The sequence below is a fragment of the Chrysochloris asiatica genome, unplaced genomic scaffold (assembly GCF_000296735.1).
Source record: "Chrysochloris asiatica unplaced genomic scaffold, ChrAsi1.0 scaffold00107, whole genome shotgun sequence".
NCBI classification, from domain to species: Eukaryota; Metazoa; Chordata; class Mammalia; order Afrosoricida; family Chrysochloridae; genus Chrysochloris; species Chrysochloris asiatica.
In genome coordinates, this window is record NW_006408625.1 from 458,239 (window position 1) to 465,617 (window position 7,379).

At 39.4% G+C, this 7,379-nt stretch overlaps 1 pseudogene; it reads left to right on the top strand.

Moving 5' to 3' along the window:
- Positions 1-5,459: 5,459 nt before the first annotated feature.
- The window catches only part of LOC102811781, a 12,706-nt pseudogene continuing 10,786 nt past the window's right edge, over positions 5,460-7,379 (top strand).

Below are 7,379 nucleotides of genomic sequence, written 5' to 3' on the forward strand. Positions count from 1 at the left end.
AAGTAGGTTTAGTGCCTACTTATGTTAATCAAGTGATATTTCCAATGACCTACTGAGCTGGGCACTGCTATGTAAACATTTTGCTTACCTTAGCTTTTTTTTAAGCTTTTATTATGAATTGAGTGATATTTTACATGAGAGAACATTGGTTTTACACTCAACCTATCATATTTTATTTCTTTACAATGATTAGAATCCCCTCAATGCAGCATCAGTTAACAGTATTTGCCTCTATCCCCTCTTTTTTTTTTTTTTTTTATGTACACAAAAATATGCAGGAATATATGATCATTTAAACAACCAAAAGGCACATTTTGCAAGCTAGCCTTCTGCCCACCAGCACACAGCTTTTCTCTTTCCATGAGTCTAGAGTCCTCAGCTGCTCTCTGTCTCTTCATGCTATCACCTCTGCCTCCATGTCTGGTTGCTGCTTCTCTGGTTACGATCCCACATTCCCCTCATACTCTTCTCTCTTGATGGTCCTAGGGTCCTCTGTTCCTGGAATGTAAGATAAACTACCCCTCCCTCCTCCATGTTACAAAAATTCTACCTTTATACAGTTGTGACCATTGCAATTAGTCATGATAACAATTACTCACTCTTGAATCAAAAGAACCCCATCCCCATCTCCTTTCACCAGTCCTATCTAGACAAGATGAAAACTATTCAGCTGGGATTCTACTTTCCCTGCACACTCTGAAAATAAACTAACTCTTGAAAACTTGTAAGCATGCGTCTTTGTGCCTGAATAGCCCCCTCTTCTCATTTTAGGTATACAATGTCTAAGTTGCCGGTGTCTATCAACCCTATGTATAGAAGGGATAGGCTTGATCCTTAATGCGAAGACTCCTTCATACATCCATAATTATAGATCAAGTTAATAAAATTGTAGCAATTTACACTTGTTTCCTGTATCAAAATGTTTCTTCTTCTAGTTGGGCTCTGGTCATCAAGCCATCGAAGCTAGCTCAAAAGCTATCTGCAAGTTTGGGTGGTTTTGCATGCCTCCTCCCACTTCAGATCAGCTGGATGCTTCATTAGGAAGAAGGAGCAGCAGCAGACTACTTCTGAATGCTTGCTGTTGTTGTTAAGTAGCCTCTAGTCAGTTGTGACTCATAGCAACCCTGAATAGGATTTCTCAGGACTGGTTGATAGGTTTGAACTGCCAACCTGGTGGCAGTGCTAATCCTACAGTGCCACACCAGGACTCCACTGAATGTTTCGCTTTTGAAAACCTTACAAATAGCAACAGAACATTGTCAGATATAGTGCCAGAAGATGAAAACCTTACGAATAGCAACAGAATGTTGTCAAGTATAGTGCCAGTAGATGAAAACGTTATGAATAGCAACAGAACGTTGTCAAGTCTAGTGCCAGAAGATGAACCCCTCAGGTTGGAAGGCACTCAACATACAACTGGGAAAAAGTTACCTCCTCAAAGTCGAAATGGAGTAAAGTTTTTGGGACCATCATTTGCTGATGAAGCACAAATCAAAATGAGAAGAAATAGTTGTAAACATCCATTAATAATCAGAAGTTGGAATGTTCTAAGTATGAATCTAGGAAAATTGCAAACTGTCAAAAGTTAAATGGAACACATAAAGATTGATATTGTAGGCATTAGTTAGCTGAAAGGACTGGTATTGGCCATTTTGAATCCAACAATTATATGGTTTAGTATGCCATTGTCAAAAAAATCATTTCCAGATCTATCTTGAAGTACAACTGTCTGTTATATGACAATATTCACACACTGACAAATAAGATCAGTTAATACTATTATTTAAATTTAAGCACCAACCACAAAAGGCAGTGATGATGAAATTGAAGATTTCTACTAACTTCTTCAGTTAAAAATAGATCAAACATGCAATGAAAATGTGTTGATAATTACTGGTGATTGTAATGTGAAGGATCAGTAGTTGGGAAATATGGCTTTGGTGATAGAAATGATGATGGAGATTGCATGAGAAAATTTTGCAAACAACAACTTATTCATTGAAAAAAATCTTTCATTAAACAACATGAAAGGTGATTATACACATGGCTGTAACATGATGAAATACATAGAGATCAAATTGACTACACCTGTGGGAAAGCTCAATGTCATCATCCAAAACAAGGTCAGGGGCTGACTATGGAACAGCTGAAATATGTGAAGAAGAACATGGAATTGAAATCAGAGGAAGAATCATTAACAACTTACAATGTCCAGATGATACCACCTTACTTGTTGGAAGAGAAGGGGATTTACAATACTTACTGATTATGATCAGAGGTCACATCTTCAGTATGAATTGCACCTAAATGTAAAGAAAACAATAATCCTCTCAATGGGACCAATATATGGCATCATGATAAATGGAGAAAATATATTCAATTTGTCAAAAACTTCATTTTGCTTAGATCCACAATAAACACTCATGGAAGCAGCAGTCAAGAAATGAAACAACATTGGACAAAACTGCTTCAAAAATACTCTTTCAAATGTTCAAGAGCAAAGGTATCAGCTTGAGGACTAAGATGCACCTAAACCAAACCATAGTATTTTTAATAGCCTCATATGCATGCAAAAGTTGGACAATGAATAAGGAAGACTATAGACAACATGCATTTGAGTTAAGGTGTTGTTTAAGAATACTGAAAGTATCGTGGTCTGCCAGAAGAACAAACCTGTGTTTGAAGAAGTACAGGCAGAATGTCCCTTAGAAGCCAGAATGGTGGGACTTTATCTCTCATACTTTGGGCATGTTATCAGGAGGGACCAGTCCTTGGAGAAGGCCATCATGCTTGGTAAAGTGGAAGGTCTGAACAAAAAAGATGAATAAAATGGATTGGTACAGTGGCAGCAGCAGCAGGCTAAAGTGTAACACTGATTGTGAGGATGGTACAGGACTGGGCAGTGTTTCATTTTTGTTGTATACAAGGTTGCTACATGTCTGACCTGATTCAATGGCACCTAAAACAACCACAATACTATATAAGAGTGTCTGATTTTTTTTTTTTTTTTTTAAATCACCACTAGCACTGAATAAACCCCACTGCTAAAATATTTTACTATCCTGGTAGATGTTTTTTGAGCCCTTGTATCTCAGTGAGTAAAGCGTTGGGCTGCTGGCCTCAACGTCAGTGGTTTGAACCCACCAATGACTCTGTGGGAGAAAGATGAGGTTGTCTGCTTCTGTTAAGATTTCCAGTCTCACAAACCCTATGGAGGAGTCCTACTCCATCCTAGGAGGTTGTTGTGAATTGGAATCAACTAGATGGCAATGGGGTTGGTTTCAGTAGGTGTTTAAATTTGCATTTCTTTAGTTATTGCATATGGTAGCCATAGGTTTGTGTTTTAGCCATTGGCAGTGGTTTGTCTAATTTCCTGCTTATAATCATGTTATTTATCTGTTGAAGCATGCATATTTGAATTGTGATCTGTAGACATTTTTATATCTATTAAAGATTTAAACTTTTGATTAAACTTTCCCTGTTAAACTTTGTTTATGTGTCTCTTGAAATATACTCACTGCCATTGATTCAGAATTATAGCAGGAGTCCTTGTGTAGCTCTGTGGGTTAATGTTTCCAACTGCAAAGCCATTTGAACTGCAAAGTCGGCAGTTCAAGTTCACCAGCTGCTCCTTGGAAACCCTCTATAGGGTCGCTATGGGCCAGAACCGACTCGATGGCACTTAACAACAAGAACACAAGGACTCAGAAGCCAGGATGGCTTCAAAGCATGTCTCTCATACTTTAGAGATATTATCAGGAGGAACCAATCCCTGGAGAAGGATATCATGTTTGGTAAAGTGGAGGGTCGAAGAAAAGGAGGAAGACTCCCAACAAGATGGATTGGCAGTGGCAGCAACACTGGGCTCCGGCTTAGCAATGAGTGTGAGGGTGGCACAGGACCAGGCAGTGTTTCTTTCTGTTGTGTACGGGGTCACTATGAGTTGGTGCTGACTAGATGGCACCTAACAACAACAACAACAACAACAACAACAACAACAAGGATTGAGTAGAACCGCTCCATAGTGTTTCTGAGACTGCACATCTTTATAGGAGCAGACAGCCTCATCTCTCTCCCATGGAAGCAACTGGTGGGTTTGTACTGCCGACTTTGTGGTTAGCAGCCCAGTACTTAAATCATTGTACCCCCAGGGCGCCTTCTCTTGCTGTATCCAAGTTTCACATTTTTTATCTTGTCTTTCTTGTCCATCTTTCCCTCATTAAAAAAAGCAAACAAAAAACAAAACTCAAGAATTTCAAGTTTCCTGTTGTGCTTGATGAGATCCATGATTGGGGTTTTGATGCCAATTTTGCCTGAGTGATATGTAATAACTGATTTCTTTATTAGACAAACATTTGAGCATTTACAATGCAGCAAGCATGGGGTAAATGCTGGAGGTACAATCGTGTATAAGATACAGTCTCTCATCTCCAGATTCTTAAATCCAACACCACCATCACCATAATCTCTCTGTGAAAGTCTGGAAGCTTCACTGCAACCTGTCTACCAAGGATGACCCTGCTGGTATTTGAAATATAGGTGTGCTAATTCTCAGTATTAGAGCAACACAAGAGATACTAATTAGCAAAAGAAAACAAAAGAGGGAGGTAGTAACTCTCTGACAATTAGGGTACTTTTTCTTCACGGCCCTGACTTTCTACAGGTACTTGGAGATGAGCTTGGACATGTCATGACATGGGGACACTGGTTATTTTAGTTAACCTTCAGGTGGTCTTAGATGTCTCTGTGTTTCTTCTTTGAGATGATGTGTGTTCTTTAACATTGGTTAAAATATTGTTTTGTATCTGAGCCAAATTCCATGAAAACTTAAAAAAAAAAAAGAGTTGCAGTGTTTTTTTTTTTAAGAAATGGCTAATCAGTAGCTGTGATAAGGAGGGGAAAATTGGCAAGCATGTGTCGGGTGATCTAAGCCCCTGGCAAGGGTGAGGTTTCTCCATCGGCACAGGACTTGTACAATATATTTAATTGAGAATTGGCTAGAGGTTTGGCTGCGATCCAAGCCAGAGCAGCCCCCAGGGGAGAGGTGTGTGTGAGAAGGGGCATGTGGTGGATAAAATACCTGTACATTCAGAATCACAAATGTTCCCAGGCGGAAGCTTCCCTTCCCTGGACAAGGACCAGTTAGGAAGAAAGACAAAACCCTCATTATTGTTTCCTAACTCCTCAAATCCTGCCAAGAGAGAACACAGACTTAACCCCAGCCCCCAGCTGAAGTCCCAGGCAACAAAGTATCCACACTTCATGGCCCCACTGCACAGGGAGGCCACACTGCTTGGTGGGGGGCTGAGCTCCCCGTACTGTAAAAGCTGGTGGAGCCATAGAATGAGAAAATTCCAGTCCATGCCCACCGAGCCTCACGTTTTGAATGGGAGGAAAGTAAATTCCAGAAGCATAGATTTTTTTCTGAGAATCTGATTGACATAGTGGCAAAGTCCAACATGAACCTCAAGTTTCTTGATTCCAGGGCCAAGTGCATTCTCATGCCCCGATCTAAGGGGTAACAGGATATGACAGAGACATCAAGAGTATGGAGGGGGTGTGCATCCTTCAACAGATAAATTAAAAAATATACACATATAATGGGATATTACTTAGTGATAAAGAGAAACAAGTTCTGATACATTATACAACATGGATGAACCTTGAAACCATTATATTGTTCACTTTAGCATCTCTATGCTGAAGAGTAAGTTTCAGAGTCTCTTCTGACATCTATTTAGGTCTTTTCTTTCTTTCTTGTCTTTTTAATGACCTTTTGCTTTCTTCTTGCACATGTGTTTGATGTCATCCCACAACTCTTCAGTTCAGGCACAAAACTGTAAATACTATATGATCCCATTTGTGAAACATCTAGATTCGACAGGGAGTCCTGATGTGGTGCTGTAGTATAAGCACTGGACAATTAACTGCAAGATTGAGAGTTCAAATTCACCACCCATTCCTGGAAAAACCTATACACGGTTGCTATGAATTGGAACCAACTCAACGGCATATAACAATAACAACAACAAGATTAGACAAATACATAGAGATAAAAGCTTGTTAGTTGTTATTAGGAGGTTGGGTTGGGTGAAAATGTTACTGCTGAAGGAGTACTGAGTTTATGTTTTGTTGTTGTTAGTTGTCACTGAGTGAGCTCCGTGTCATGTGACCCTGTGTACAACAGAAGAAGACATTCTCTGGTCTGGCGCCATTTTCATGATTGTTAATATGCTTGAGTCCATTGTGGCCAGATTTCCACATCCGCAGCACTACACAAGTCACCACAGTATGGAATACTGACAATGATGGAAGTTTCTTTTAAGGTGATGAATGACTTGAAACTAGATAGTGGTAATGGTTGCACAACCTGGTAAATATAATTAATGTCACTTCATTGTAAAACAAACAAGTCTGTACTGGAGGAAGTATAGCCAGAATCCTTCTAAGTGAGAATTGCGAGACTTTATTTCATCCTGATAACATGCATTTTGGACATATTATAAGAAGGGACCACTCCCTGGAGAAGAACATCATGCTTGGTAAAGTAGAGGGTCAATGAAAAAGAGGAAGACCCCCAAAAGATGGATTAACATAGTGGCATCAACAATGGGCTCAAACATAGTAACAATTGTGAGAATGGTACAGCTCAGGGCAGTGTTTCATTTTGTTCTGCATGGGGTCTTTATGAGTGTGAATGGACTTGAATATGCTTAACAACAGCATCAACAATTGTGCACTTAAAAATAGTTAAGATGGCAAATGTTTTGTTACATACATTTTATCACAATGAAATTAAGGGGGAAAAGAAGAGAGAGATAAAAGGAGGCAGAATAGGAGCCTGACCTTCTGTTTATTGCAGTCACTGACTCAATGTAGGAATGACCATTCTGCATTTCCGGGCTTGCCCCATTGTCTATATTTTGTCTTGATGGTAATCTTGTTTTCTAGTAATCAAGTATTAAAAGGGCGCTCACACTGCATAGGAGATGACTTTGGTTCTCAGTGGTAACACTCAGCTTAAGAAATGCCTGGGGGAGATGTAGAATGAGAACCTATAAGATTCTCCAGAGAAGAACCCTCATGTCTAACCCTAAGTTCTCTCTGTTTTGTATATACAGTTGGCCCTTGAACATAAGGGTTAGGGTTGCTGAACCCCTGTGCAGTAAAAAAATCTGAGTATAACTTCTGACTTTTTTACTCCCCCCAAATGTAACTATTAATAGCTTACTATTAACAGTTTGTGCTCATGAGAAATCTGTACATGGACCAATAGAGAGTTGTTCAAACAGAACATGGGAACACTAAATGGTTTAAAATTAAGAAAGGTGTGTGACAAGGTTGTATTCTTTCACCATACTTATTCAACCTGTATGCTG